At 41.5% G+C, this 13,378-nt stretch overlaps 1 protein-coding gene across 2 annotated transcripts in view; it reads left to right on the forward strand.

The window, feature by feature from the left end:
- The window catches only part of LOC104912924 (uncharacterized), a 149,283-nt gene that overhangs the window by 80,504 nt on the left and 55,401 nt on the right, over positions 1 to 13,378 (forward strand). The gene's annotated exons all lie outside the window — the stretch shown is intronic.

The raw sequence follows: 13,378 nt of genomic DNA on the forward strand, positions 1-13,378 counted from the left end.
ATCAGCAAAAGGCATCTTTATTGAACCTTATATGTTTTCTTCATCTCCAGTGTAAATTCTGTTTTGACAGCATGCTCATCCCCAAAGCCCATTAAAGCCCACTTTGAAATTCATGCTAAAGGCTTAAACACATCATCCTCCTTTTGCACACTGCTGAATTGTATGTACATTCAGAGTAGAGTTTTAGAAAGCGACAACTCCTTCTTACTATATGTGAGGACAAATAGGACATGTTGAGCTTGTTTTCCAGAGTTTTGCTCCCAACTAGATTACTTACTAACTATCCTTATTTTGTATGTCTTCACTAGAACCCTCTAAGATAGGGGAGAACCTCAGTGACCTGCCTTGCAGCAGCCATGCAGTGCAGCTGAGAGCAGAGCTGCTGTGACCCTGACATCCCTCTTCAGGGTGCCTCTCAGGGTATGTGTTCAAATAGCTGTTTAACATGCTGATCTTATCCCACTTCAACGCACACCTACTCAAAGGATATTGCAATTGGCTTACATAAGAACTAGACAAAACATTGCCATTTAAAACTTGTGCACGTTGTTAAAGCATGAAGAGAACGATCTCTTCATTCACATATTGTTTCCAAAGCCTTGTCATGGTGAGGCACAGGTAATAAAACAGATGAGTGGATGTTAGGAAACCAGCTCAGCAAAAACCATGAAAAAGTTTACATAAGTTCTTCACCTGTACTGTACAGGTGCATAGAGGATGGAGTGAGGATGCACAGCTTTTCTTTTCTTTTTCTTTTTAACTACTAGGGCAGTATTTCTCATCATTTTGGGGCAGTTCCTGTCATTTCCTCTACCCGCCCCTGGACCTACTCTTGGGCAACTAAAGGGATCAGAAGGTTTGGGAAAGAAGTCTGAGTGTAGCTGGCTACACTCCTGTAGGCAAAGCTATAGATACATGGTCTCTGTCCTGCAGCAAGAGCAAAGGGCTGTCTTATGCCCTTTATCCAATAATGTTTATTTCCTGAGTGCTAATCTGAATCAAACCTTTCCATAAGCTGTATTCGAAGAAAATCACCTCACCAACCTTGCTTACAGGAGTTTGGTAAGCTCAGCTTTGAAACAGCAGATTCCTATAATTAAAGGTTAAAATGTTAAGCATAAAAATGACCCTTTGCATTATGAGAACAGCCACACTAAGCAACCTACAATTTGTCCAGCTAACAAGATACACATGGAGCTTACATCAATAAGCCTTTAATCATACATGTGTCTTCACTAGCTGTGCTGCGACATGTTTGGGCTGTATGAACTCTTCAGAGCCCTGTCCTTGTATATTTGTGTGAAATGTCTTGCACACCTACAGAGCTCTATATAAAAAATAAATCCTAATCCTCATCAATAATCAAAGAAGGGAGCAGCTGCAGGCTGTACTTTGGCTGACCCTGGCCCAAGTGAGCTAAAGAGAAGGAAATAAAGACCCAGCATATGGCACTGCAAAGCAACAGACAGCGTCTCAGCCCCTATCTGAGATGATCTGTATACCTGCTGGAATAACACTAAGGATTTTTCCTTCCATCAAGAATAGGGTGTTGCTCCAAGTAGCTCCCTGATCCTGCAGGTCTCTGCAGCCCATGCACCCTGCCAAACACTGTGGCAAAGCCTGTGCTTGGGTTGCTCTGAGGGGACAGGCACTGGGAGATGTGGCATGGTAGCTCTGGGAATCTCACCCGCAGCCTGACCCAGCTCCAGGGATGTAAGTGATGCATCTTTCATAAGGGCATCACTACACTGAAGCCAAGCTTCCCGTATAGCCTTTTCCACATGCTGCTCATTGTGATGCTGGAGTTCTCAGGATGACACAAGGTGTGAATTTGCTCTTCTTTCTCTTTACTGCCTGCCAGTCTTCAGCTGTTTTCAGCCCTCACAGGGACAGTAGATATGCACAACTTCACGTTTCCACCACAGCTGAATTTTCCATACAAATCCCCACTTTACAGCTCTCTTGTGCTCTCAAAGATGAGAAATGATGTTCTTGCCAGCTTAACCCATGTAAACTTCATCATAATCTGAGTTTGGAAGAGAATTAATAAATCCCAGTGCAAGTTTCCTAGGAAGGAATTCTGGTCTGTTTTCAAGATGATGATGCAATCTCACTGATGGAGTGAGAATAGCTTTTCCTTCAGTCCATACCTTGGGATACACATTAGTTACGTAGAGTAAGTGAAGTATTCCCAGGAACACCAGCAGAACAGCAGTAATTTTCTTTCTCTCCTTTTCCCACCATTCTTAAATCTCTGTTCTCCCTTTCAGCTTTTACAATAGCATAGGTTGCTTTATTTTAAAATCTAAATTTAAAATCTAAATGGAGATCCTTCCATTGAATCTCTTCTGCTGGCTATGTGCCTGCCTTCCTGCCATCGGCTGCACTAATTCTGTGATCCTGACAGTGGGAGTGGATTGAGGACCAGCTTACAGGTCTGGATCAGCAGTGTGGGGAACACTGAGGTAGCACTGCTATGCTGCAGTGAGAAGTGATGCAAACATCTTGCTCTTTTATTTTAAAAATTTTGCTTTATCTCTTAGTAAGTGTAGAACGGCCTTTCTTGCCACGAGCAGTTATTACACCTGTAGTGAGTTTCAACATATATCAAATTTTCTTTTCTCCATTCTTTGCTGTTTCTTTCCCAGTGCCCTTGTTTTCATTTTTCCTTAGTTAGGAGGTAATTCAACATTGACCTTTTAAGGTTGCATCCAAAATGCCAGAGATCTCTCAGGATCCATGACAATCCATTTTCAGTCAAACTGATTGGGTTTGATGGCAATATTTATTTTTGGAGACTTAAGGCTCTGCTTATATGAGCAGTAAGTAACTTTAGGCTGCTGTGAATAATGCTAGTAGCATTCTGTAATTTTTTTTTCTTCCATGATCATAACTTGAACATGCTTTTTAAACTCCATTACTGCTGTAACTCACTATCTGAGCTGAGAAACTGTTTTGTTGCATAAACATGAAACACAACATGACTTTCTTTCACAAGTACTGTGGGTTATTTTAGTCCCTCTGTTGGTTGGTTTTGCCCTCTTTACTACTTCTTAGTTGGATCTGTGAGCTAGCTCTCAACTTGCAATAAAAACAAATTGTAGTTTTAAAATACAGAAGGAAATTCCATGTTTTATTTCTTCAGCTTACTTCTTTGTGGTGAAGCAACCAGAAGCATAGTGATCCTCAGTGTGTTCACTAATGAACACCCTATTAGGTCTTCCTTGCTCACTTGCTTTTGTTATGTACTGTCCTGAGGATGCAGCTGGTCAGTGCAAAGCCTGAAGTCTAGCAAAAGACTTCTTTGTCTCTAAGACAATCTTCACATCTTCACCGTCCATTTTTCTGGAGTGGCAAATTCCACCTGGCCCATTTGCAGTTTGGGTTTTATAGAGGCATAGACAGAATCCTGTCCTGTGGAGCTCACCTCATCTTGACAGAAATGGAGCTTTGTGAAAATAAATGGAAAGTAAAGATTTCACAATTGAAACTGAATTGAAAATGAAATGTAAATGTGTTGTTAACTTTTTGTTTAAAAGGCTGCCTGCAGCATCTTTTGAAGTAGGCTATTTTGGGGCTAGCCTAAATCAGTTAGGAATGGGCCTTAGGTGAGGATCAAATTCCAGCTTTTAAAAAATTGTTGTATGTTTAACTGACCTAGTACAAACTTGCGTGTAGATGAATACAGCATTGGAAGTACAAGGCAGGATGTCTGCTACTCCTGCACATGTGCCATTACTAAGAGTTTAGCTTGCATGAGAGTAAAAAACCTGCCTGAATTTTGCTTCCGATCCTCACATATCTTACTTCTCCCCTTTACATTCCCATTTAAGCTAATAAACTTAAGAGAAAAAATAAAAGCCTTTGCATGAAGTAACAAAACTGGACAGCCAGCATGCCTTGGAGTAGACACTGGGCTGCATTCAATAACTCATTAAAGTTCAGATAAAAAGAAATTAATTGAAATGGAAAATACGTTCCAAAATGATGAGAAAGGAGTAGTTACTTAGACTGAGTAATGCAGACACCTTCATCTGTTGGGTGAGCACGGCTGATAAAAACATTCACAGCATATAGTCCTAGTGGGAAGAAACTCATGTTGTTGTTGCTACTCTTTCTGTCATTGCATTGTATGACTGGCCTAGTGAAGAAGTGCATTTTCTTGGCATTGGAGCTCATGAAAACCATAACTGAATGTTTGGTGATTTGCTAGAGTAGGTTTCAAATTAAGTCATATTAAAATTTGGTGACAACGTGACTTTGAATTTAATATTGTGTGTCGCTTTGGTTTGGTCCCTGGGAATGTATAAGGCAAAATATATCAGTGACCGATCAGCACTGAATAATCAAATTAATTTGCCCGACCTCTAAAAGCAGAGATCTGCAAATCTAATTTCCTGTAGAGGCTTTCACTATTGTTTACAGCTGTACCGTAAGGCATATATGGATGTACAACAGGAGAGTCATCTGGCCTAAAATGTAGTTGATTGTTTGGCTCAGGAGTATAATAAAAGTGTCAGCCAAACTCTGCCATTGAACACTGAGTAATCTATACTTGTGACAGGAGCTTGTCAGTGATTTCCAGTAAAAACTCCTGAAGGCCTAATAATTGTAAAAATACTGAAAGAGAATTTTCACCCTCATTAAGAGTCAGAAATGAGTTTTGAATCAGTGGGCTACAGTCGAACTACAAACATTTCAGCTGTGCAAAGCTGCCCCTCCAGCTGAGTGTATTCCTTACCTTGCCTTTCTGTTGTTTCCCATCTCTCAGCGTGTGTGATCCACCTCTTCAGGGACATGTGGGGTGCTATGCACCCCAAGACCTTCAATTTTCTCCTGAGTTTCCAGCAGGCTCTCCTGGGCTGCTTCAGTTCCTGCTGGCAGCACCCCCAGAGGAAGGAGAGCCTCCCACCTCCCACATCTCAGACAAGTGCTCTGCCCACCAAACTAGCAAAGGGAGAAACGTATGCTGTGCCAGCAGGTCTGGGAGAAGTGGCTGGTGTCAGTGCAGTGCCAACATGCAGGAGAGGATGTGGTAGTGAGCAAAGCATCTTTGCATTCTGGAGCAAAGTGTGCAACTCAATTCGGGTCTAACTGAAGAATCTCTTTCTTGTCATTTACTGTAGGCAAATTGAAATGGTTGCTTTCCCTTCACTTTTGCCCTTCCTTCCTTGGTGTCTGCGTCTGGAAACATTGTACAGGGTGCTGTTCTCAGGGTTGCAGGTTCTGTTAGATGCTGGGCTTTGGTAAGTCAGCATTATAGTGGTCTTTTGTGGATATAATCCTTGGGAGCATAAGTCTTTTTTTCAAGAGCTGTTTAAATGATCATATGCCTCAGAGTGCTCCAGAAGACCAGAAGAAATACTCCTTGCCCTGAGCCCTAAGAATGCCTGTAGCAAATTTTCATGAGGAGAGGAAAACAATCTTCCTTATTTGCAGAGCTTAGTCTCAGCAGAGCAGACAAGAGGTACCAAGAGGCTGGAGAGGGGAATCTGAACTTAATTTTTCTTATTTATTTGTATTTTGTCTACATCAGTAATCACTGGAGTATTGGAGTGCCTCTCAAAAATATAAAAGTATTATTTAGAAAGATATGAAGGATAGAAGTAGCAGTGCTGTAAGAGTCATTGCTGTTTTATGTTTCTTAATTAACCCTCAAATCTTTCTTCAGATTATGCATTCAGTCTTGGCAAGTAAGATTTTAAACTTGACCAAAGAGCTTACAAGGAAAGCAAATGCTTTCAAAAGAGGCTGAGCCCCGGAAGTGTCAGCTGTGAGTCATTAGTGTCTCAGAGATACATAACTGAGCTGGTGAGGACAAGGAAAGTTTCCATAACAGCAGCAGAACTAAAATGAAATTGGAAGAGTAGTCATCATTGTTTGAAAGAGACACAGCCCTTAAGCAGATTGCTATTATTTTCTCAACTCTGCAGTGCTTGAGGCATTGTGTGACTCAAAAAAGCCCCTCAGCCACCTCTTTGCCTCCATTTTCCTCCATCATCATGGAACTTAAATAGCTTCTTTTTCTTAGACAATAGATTTGTCTTTCTTCCACCAATGCTATGGTTCTTATGAATGACATTTCTGCTTAAACAGAAGGGTCTTGATTAAAAAGGGCAGCAGTTAAATTTTCTTTACCGAGTTACAATTCCTTCTAAAGAATTAAACTGAGTAGATTGCAGATATTTACATAACAACCAAACTCGTGTTCAGAGGAAATGCAGTAATTTCAGAAATAAGCGAGTTCAGATTTAATTGCTGCTTATCTATCTATCTATCTACCTACCTATCTTGTGAAGGATTTTCTAAACACAGTTGTATGACCACAGTCTTTATGAATTTTGTGGCCCGAGAAACAAGGCACAAAGTTTAGTAGTAGGCTGATAAGGACACTTCTTTTCGATCTGGAGGAGCTAATCTTACTTGAGATACAGTGGTGAATCTGCTTGTTGCTACTCAGAGGCTTTTTTATACCTCTAATTGCATATATTCTCTTGCTAATGTTTCCAGCAAGGAAATAGTTGGGAATCTTGTCGAGTTGGGCATTGTGTTGAATTAAGTCAAGATAATGTTGCATTTCTGTTCTTAAGTCTATTGGCGGCTGCACAGGGATAGAGAAATGGAGTATGTGCTTTACAGCCAGCAGTCTGCGGTTTACGCCCCATAAGCTGTAGATCACCCACGTTTCTGTTTGAGGCAAGCCTCAGCAAATTCAGGCTTGCAGGCTTTCTCCGTATGGTTTGCAGTTCCAACTTGCTGAGTCCTGTTTGGGTGTTCAGGCTCCTGTGAACTAGGAAGTATCCAAATGATGTCAAAAGGAAACAGAAATAATTCATTTGGAATCTGATCCAAAGTTTAACTGAAGCCAGTGCTAAATCCTTTTGACTTGAAACCGCTTTTTGGTCGGATGTGTCTTCTAGAGGGAAAGCAATGACATTCACCTCCTGTGTGTGCTGGATTGAAGGAAATTCCCTCACCTCATAAATGTAGAAAAGATCTTCCCAACGCAATCTTCTGAGTTGGGAAGGACTGTAGTGGTTTTCCTTTCCTATTAATTTTATGGTGGCCAGTATCCTAGAGGAAGATGCCTAAAAAACCGATTTGAGTACAGGTTGAGAAGAGCCAATGGAGATCCCTTGGATACAGTGCTACAGAAGAGCAAGCTGGGAGCAAGACCTCAAGCTGGTAGCAAAATGCTACCTATACATAGGGCAAGCAGAACAGGAGCTAGCATTTACACTTACAAGCAATGAGTGAGGGTACTGACTCAAGCTGTTCATTGTGAACTGGGGCAATTGCTGTGTGCGTCAACGTGGAGGAGTATTAGAAGAAGGGCTTCACTCTGCTCCTTGGTAGCAGGAGCACAGGAACACAATCTGTGAGCAGTCCCTCATTCCTTTGTACAGTTCTGACTCCCAGGCATGCTTGTTGGTGTCTGCTCTGAGTTCTCTCCTGGAGGTTAGTGCTGTAGAGGTTAGTGCCTGCCCCAGCTCCCCTCCCCACAGTGTGGCCCTGCACCAGCACACGGCAGGCCTGTGGTTAAGTGCTGCAATCTGGTCCTGTATGAAATACTCCTTAGGTTTGTGGTGCAGTAACTTGAGCAATCCCAGCTATGTGCATCTTGTCATATGGCTTTATAATGTAGGAACGTGCTTTCCTACAGTTATTAATTTTTTCCTGCAAAATAAAAAATATGTTGAATCGACCACTAGAGTTCAGCATTTTCAGACTCCTGCTGCTGAAGGGGCAAATACATTAGATGAGGAAATCCTTTCTGTCGGCAGGAATACATGAAATAATTTTTGCTTATATTTAATGTGTTGCCAGGATACATAGGAACATCTGCATTAAATAAAAAAATGGAGGAGTCTTCTTTAGAAATGAGATTTTTCTCTACCACCTTATTTAGTATGTCTCTAAATGAAATTGTTGTCTTTGTACCTGTTTAATTGCCTTTGAGAGATCAGTCATAGCAGATTGGAGAAGAGACCTAAATTAAACTGTGTATATGGATTTGCTCCTCACTGTTTAAAATTACAGATGAATTCAATCAAGTATGAAGACGAGCAAATATTTCTGCATAATCTTTGTCAGTTGAACATAAAGCGTTAATGTTTGTTGGTTAGCTTCCCTCAGATCTGCAAAGAAGAAGGTTAGGAAATATCTTTGGTCTCATCTTTCCTGTTATGATAAATAACTGATCTGTGGTCAGAGCCGTAAAGTTCATAACCTACTCAGAAAAAAAACTTAGGAACAAACCACTGCTGCTGCAGCATTATGTAAAGTGGAAAACCTATTTTCCTGGGGAGGGGTGCTGCTTAAAGATGATTTCACGAAAGAGGAAGCCCTTGCTGTTTATCCTGCTTGATCCAAATGTGCAACATTTCCTGTGGCCAGATCTGCAGTAAAATCAAAGGGGGTAGCCATGTTCTGTGGTCTATTGCTTCCTATAGCACACCCATAGAAGAGGAAGAAATTACCATTTGTTATAAAACTAACCCCTATCCTTCCTTATCTGATCAATCAATTAAAAGTAACGATGCATTGATAATAACCCCAAAGCATTTAACTGGTAATCTATTATTTGCATCTGTCTGGCAGAACCTTTGCCTATTTTAAGGAGACAGAAAGCAATTTTATACATTCTGCACGACGGATTTATCCTTGAGACTTTTCAAACAGAGTTTAGATGGCTGATAAAATCTTTGCTTGCAGGACATCATTAAGTGTCTGATTGTGCAACATAGCTACATCTTGAGTTTTAGGAAATCAACAATACTGGTTAGAGTAACCTCGAAATCAAGACTCTTGTCAGTAATCAATGGATCCTATATTACAGTCCTGACCCAGGTAAAATCACAGAGCTTGGGAATTTTATTATATTTCTGTGTATTTCAGTTATCCTAGAAGGCATTTAGAGTCTCTGTATTAGACAGCACTTTAAAAAGGAGAATATGGACAGACATACTTCAGGCCTTGCAGGAAGTCCAAACAGACACGATCACCAGCGAGCCACTGGCAGAAGTTATGTCATTTGAGGCCAAAGGTTGGTGCCTTGACTGACACTGTGAATATTCACGGCCCTGAACTACTCGTTCCTCATCCAAACTGCAGGAGGGAGCTCGCTTTGCTGTACACGGATATTTGCCAGTTACGTGCAGCAAGCCCGTGGCAAATGAAGAAGGCTACGCAGTCTTTCAGCAGTGCATATAGAGCTACTACACACATACAAAAGTATACATTAAGAAAAATGTGTTTAGTTATAAAGTAAAGCACAGAAGAGACGGGAAATGCTGTAGTTTAAATTACCTGTGTAACCTTGTGTCACGTCCCCCGCGTATCTGAATAAAGTTACAGTCTTTAATTATGCCCTGAGCATTTTATCTGTGATAGGTCCTACCTGGGCTAAACAATAGGCTTCACATCTGGAAAAATGCAGAGTGCTCTCTCAGTGGAGTTAGTGGAATATCTCTAGAGATCTTACCAAGGAAACAAGCCATGCCCAGTGTACAGAGCTGACTTTCTCCTTTGTTTAGGACTGATGTTGCAGACTGGTGAGGAGAAGTTTCTGTAAGAAGTCTGTATGTGTGCAGGGTTACCCACAGCCCTGTGCAGGGAATGCTGTTCTTCCCGTTCTTTAGCACTGAGGTAACTGCCTCCTGGATCCTGCAGCCCGGTGACTGGCACCCCCTAAATACTGAAATGATTGATGAAATCAGTTGCCAGCTTGAGTCCTGGGTGGGTAGTGCTGGAGACGGAGGCAGGATTCCTGGATTCCACTTGTGTCTGACTCAGTGTGTGATCTTAAGCAGTAAATGCAAGTCAAATCAGGGCATGCTCTAATCTGTCATGGAAGGCAGTTATGGGATTAATGAATGTTTGTCAAAGCTAGTTTAGTCAATACTGCAAAATGCAGGCACAGCTAACTTTCCATTTTATCAGGAACTGGCTGACAGACTCAGATTCAGTGAGAATGCTGCAGTGCAAGGCAATGCTAGGCACTGCTAATGTTAGTCTGCTGAGAATGTATCTTCCAAGTGCAGGGCTTACAGGATTGTTCTCTGCCACCCCTTTCACGGGACGCCACTGCCCATAATCACCCGAAATCATCCAGTGAACACGTTTAACCTTCTCAGCTGCATCTACAAGAGTTCCTCTACCTTTGAGCTGGGTCTGCATCCCTGCTCCATGCTTTGCACAGCAAAGCAGTACTCCAATATCCTAAGACAGAATCTATATCCACATGCACCAGCTACTTCTCACTAAGTCCAGTTCTTTTGGGTTCAGATTTACTTTCCATGCTCAGAACAACTTACGAGACTCGCACCACATTTCTAACGTTTCCCTGAGGCATCAGACTAACTGCCGCTGTGCAGAACAATGGGCTAATCAATGCAGGCGCAGTGGTGCTGTCTAATTCTCCTGGAATGGAGACAAAACCCATGAAGAGAATTGGGCCAACATGCACATTCCCAGAGCGAGTGTCTACAGCACGCAGCTGGTCTGGGGAGCTGCAGACCTGCTCAGTGTTCTCAATGGGAAGACACCAAAATGCTGGAAGTGCATGTCCCAAACCTGAGACAACCAAATGTTGGGTGTGTGTTGCAAATTATTAAGGAAAATGGCATTTGGGGTTTTATTTAGATGTCTAACCCCTTATATTTTGCAATTTTTATTATCAATATTTTTCCTCAGTACGATGTTCAATTTCAAAAATGTTGGGAAGAAAGTTTTAAGGCTTGAATAATGTTAGGAATCGTGGAAAATGATGTAAAGCATTCCTGTAGCCACAGCTAGTCCAGGACTTAGTTCAGTATCTCAATGAATCACAGCTGAACAGAATTATTTCTGTCTTTCACACTCACTGCTTTTGCTGAAAAGAAGTTCTTCAAGTTGGTTTTGTGTTACCTATTTTACTGTAGTTAACTCATCAGTTGGAAGTTAGTCAGAGATTAGGAAACATTATGAAGTTATCAAAAAACTGGCATGTTAGGATGAAATCAGTTAATCTTTAGCCTCACAGGATAGAAAGAGGAAATGTAATTGCAACACTGAATTGTGTTCTACACTCATTATCACTTAGAAAGCCCTTCAGATAATTCTATAATTAGCATGGGACATATAACGGGGAAAAAATACCTGACATGAGAGGATCTCGGTGAATGTTTTCATTCACAAATAGGATTTAGCTGCCAGCCAGTGCACTGTGCTGAAGCAAGCACCCATGTATAACAAGTCAGGGGTACCTTAGGGCCGCAGCCACTGGGGCCGTGGAGCAGCATGCACAGGAACGGTGAGCAAGGCTGGCTCTAGCCAGGCAGCTCCCTGCCTTCATCTGATTCTCAAAATACCTTTCAGTGCAATCATTGTTCCAGTCAGATCGCTGAATTAAAACCAACTCCGTTTATCACACATTTTGATGTTTATACAGTACCTGTCATCACTCGCTTAAATGGATAACAATATGGATAGAGATTAATTTCTGCTCTGTATTTGGTCTTGAAATATAAACTGTGTTTTTAACTACTAATTCCTGAAGTGTGACATTTTGTGAAAGATCTACCTAAATCTTAACAGCAATTACTGGCACTTTGTTGGGAGTGATTTGCGGCAGTGTTACTTATACACTGAGCAGAGTGTTTCAGTGATTTCATCTCTGAGAAGTTTTCAAGTAATGGAACCCCAGATTCTCACTTGTTAGACTTGACTTGTTAGATGACAAAAGAGAAGATGGCTTTGTGATTCTTTTAGCAAGGTAAGGGAATAGCCCTGGGTTTTTTCTGTTATTCCAGGCTAGGTCTTTAGAAGCTGCCTGCCTACAGTGTTTGAATGGAAAACTGCTCTTCAGTTAAACTGTTGTGGAAAAAAAATCTGTCTTTATAGAGAATTTTCCATTAAAAAGGGAAAAGCTATAAATGATATTTTATCTCAAGTATGGCAAAATGAATTTTCACAACTACTACTCATAATATGAAGGGCCTGTTTTCCATTTCCTGTAGGAAATAGGGGTGTGGAAGCTTTTCAATTCTGGTTTCCAGCTTCTGCAGGCATCTCTACCTTCCAACCCCACTCACGTCTGAGATGAGCTGCTGCTTCCTGCTTTTCTCACTGGAATCCTATTCTGGTACTTATCCTCTCATCTTCAGTTTCTAGGCCAAATATATTCATGGGTATCAGATTCCTCGTTCTCTTTAACTGTCCATTAGTTTCAATAGCTCCTGTATTATTTCTGTAGAGTACCTAAGGGTAGCAGTAGCTTTAATTTAGCCACCAAAAAAAACCTACAGACACAAACAGATCCAAACTCTACTCAGAAAGGAGCAGATCATTCAAAATTAGGACATGTTCTCCTCCTCACCACTCTGCAGATGCTTTGCAGAGTGCAGCCTGTTCTGCAAGCCTCCTTCTGTCCAGCAGAGCTGAGGATTCAGGTTGGCTGAGGTGAATTTTCCTGCTTGTGGAACATTCCAATGTAAGGAGGGAGCTCTCTCACGTAGTCTCCTTGTTGCTGAGTTATATCAATAAATACCAACCAAAAAATGCCAACAGCATGCCATTATGACCACAGTGGCTGCAGCCAGAATGCTTCCTGAGCTGCCAGAGCTGGAAAGCTGATGCCCTGCTGCTATGTGAGGAGTCCTTCCAGAGCTGCTCACCAGCTTATCCCCTCATTCAACTACTGATGAGACATGTTTCCAATTTAACAAAAACCAGATGTTCCTTGCTGGTTGTATAATTGCACAGCTGAAAAGCAGTTACAAAGTGGCCAGATAACATTAAGCAGTAAGGCAGGAAAGGATGCTGTGAAATCTCGGTGGACCAGGTTGAACATAGCTGTTCAGTGCAGTGTGTTTAGACATTCAGGAGAGGTTAACCCCTGTTTTAACTCACCTGTTACTCTTCTCAGTGATCTGTACAGTATGTCCCTCCCAGAGATGACTTGCCCAAGATCCAACATTCCCAGCAAGCTATGTGGGCCTGCACCTGCTTACCCAGTAGACCAAGGATGGCCAACCATTGGGCTGCACAAGAGCATCCACAGAGTTCTGAGCATGCACTGCATGGCACATGATGGTGTGAGCTTTTGGCACAGCCAGTCCTACAGAACATGAGGGGTTCTGGTCCTGTCTAACCTTTATTTCTGTGTTTTCTAGTCAAGTTTGTGTTCATTTTCTGTGAAAATAGGCAAATGGTTGCAGTGTTTTTATCACATCTGTTTGGATATGTGGAGCTGCTCTGCTAAAATAATAGTTTGTCAGCATTAGCAACTGCTGACAGCATCATTAGTAATCTAGCATTATTGGGTAAATGGGATTTTTGATTACAATTTATTTTTTTCCCAAAGATTAGAATTTCAAGAATAGAAAGAGTTATTCAG

The sequence above is a fragment of the Meleagris gallopavo genome, chromosome 13 (genome assembly GCF_905368555.1).
Source record: "Meleagris gallopavo chromosome 13, MGAL_WU_HG_1.1, whole genome shotgun sequence".
Lineage (NCBI taxonomy): Eukaryota > Metazoa > Chordata > Aves > Galliformes > Phasianidae > Meleagris > Meleagris gallopavo.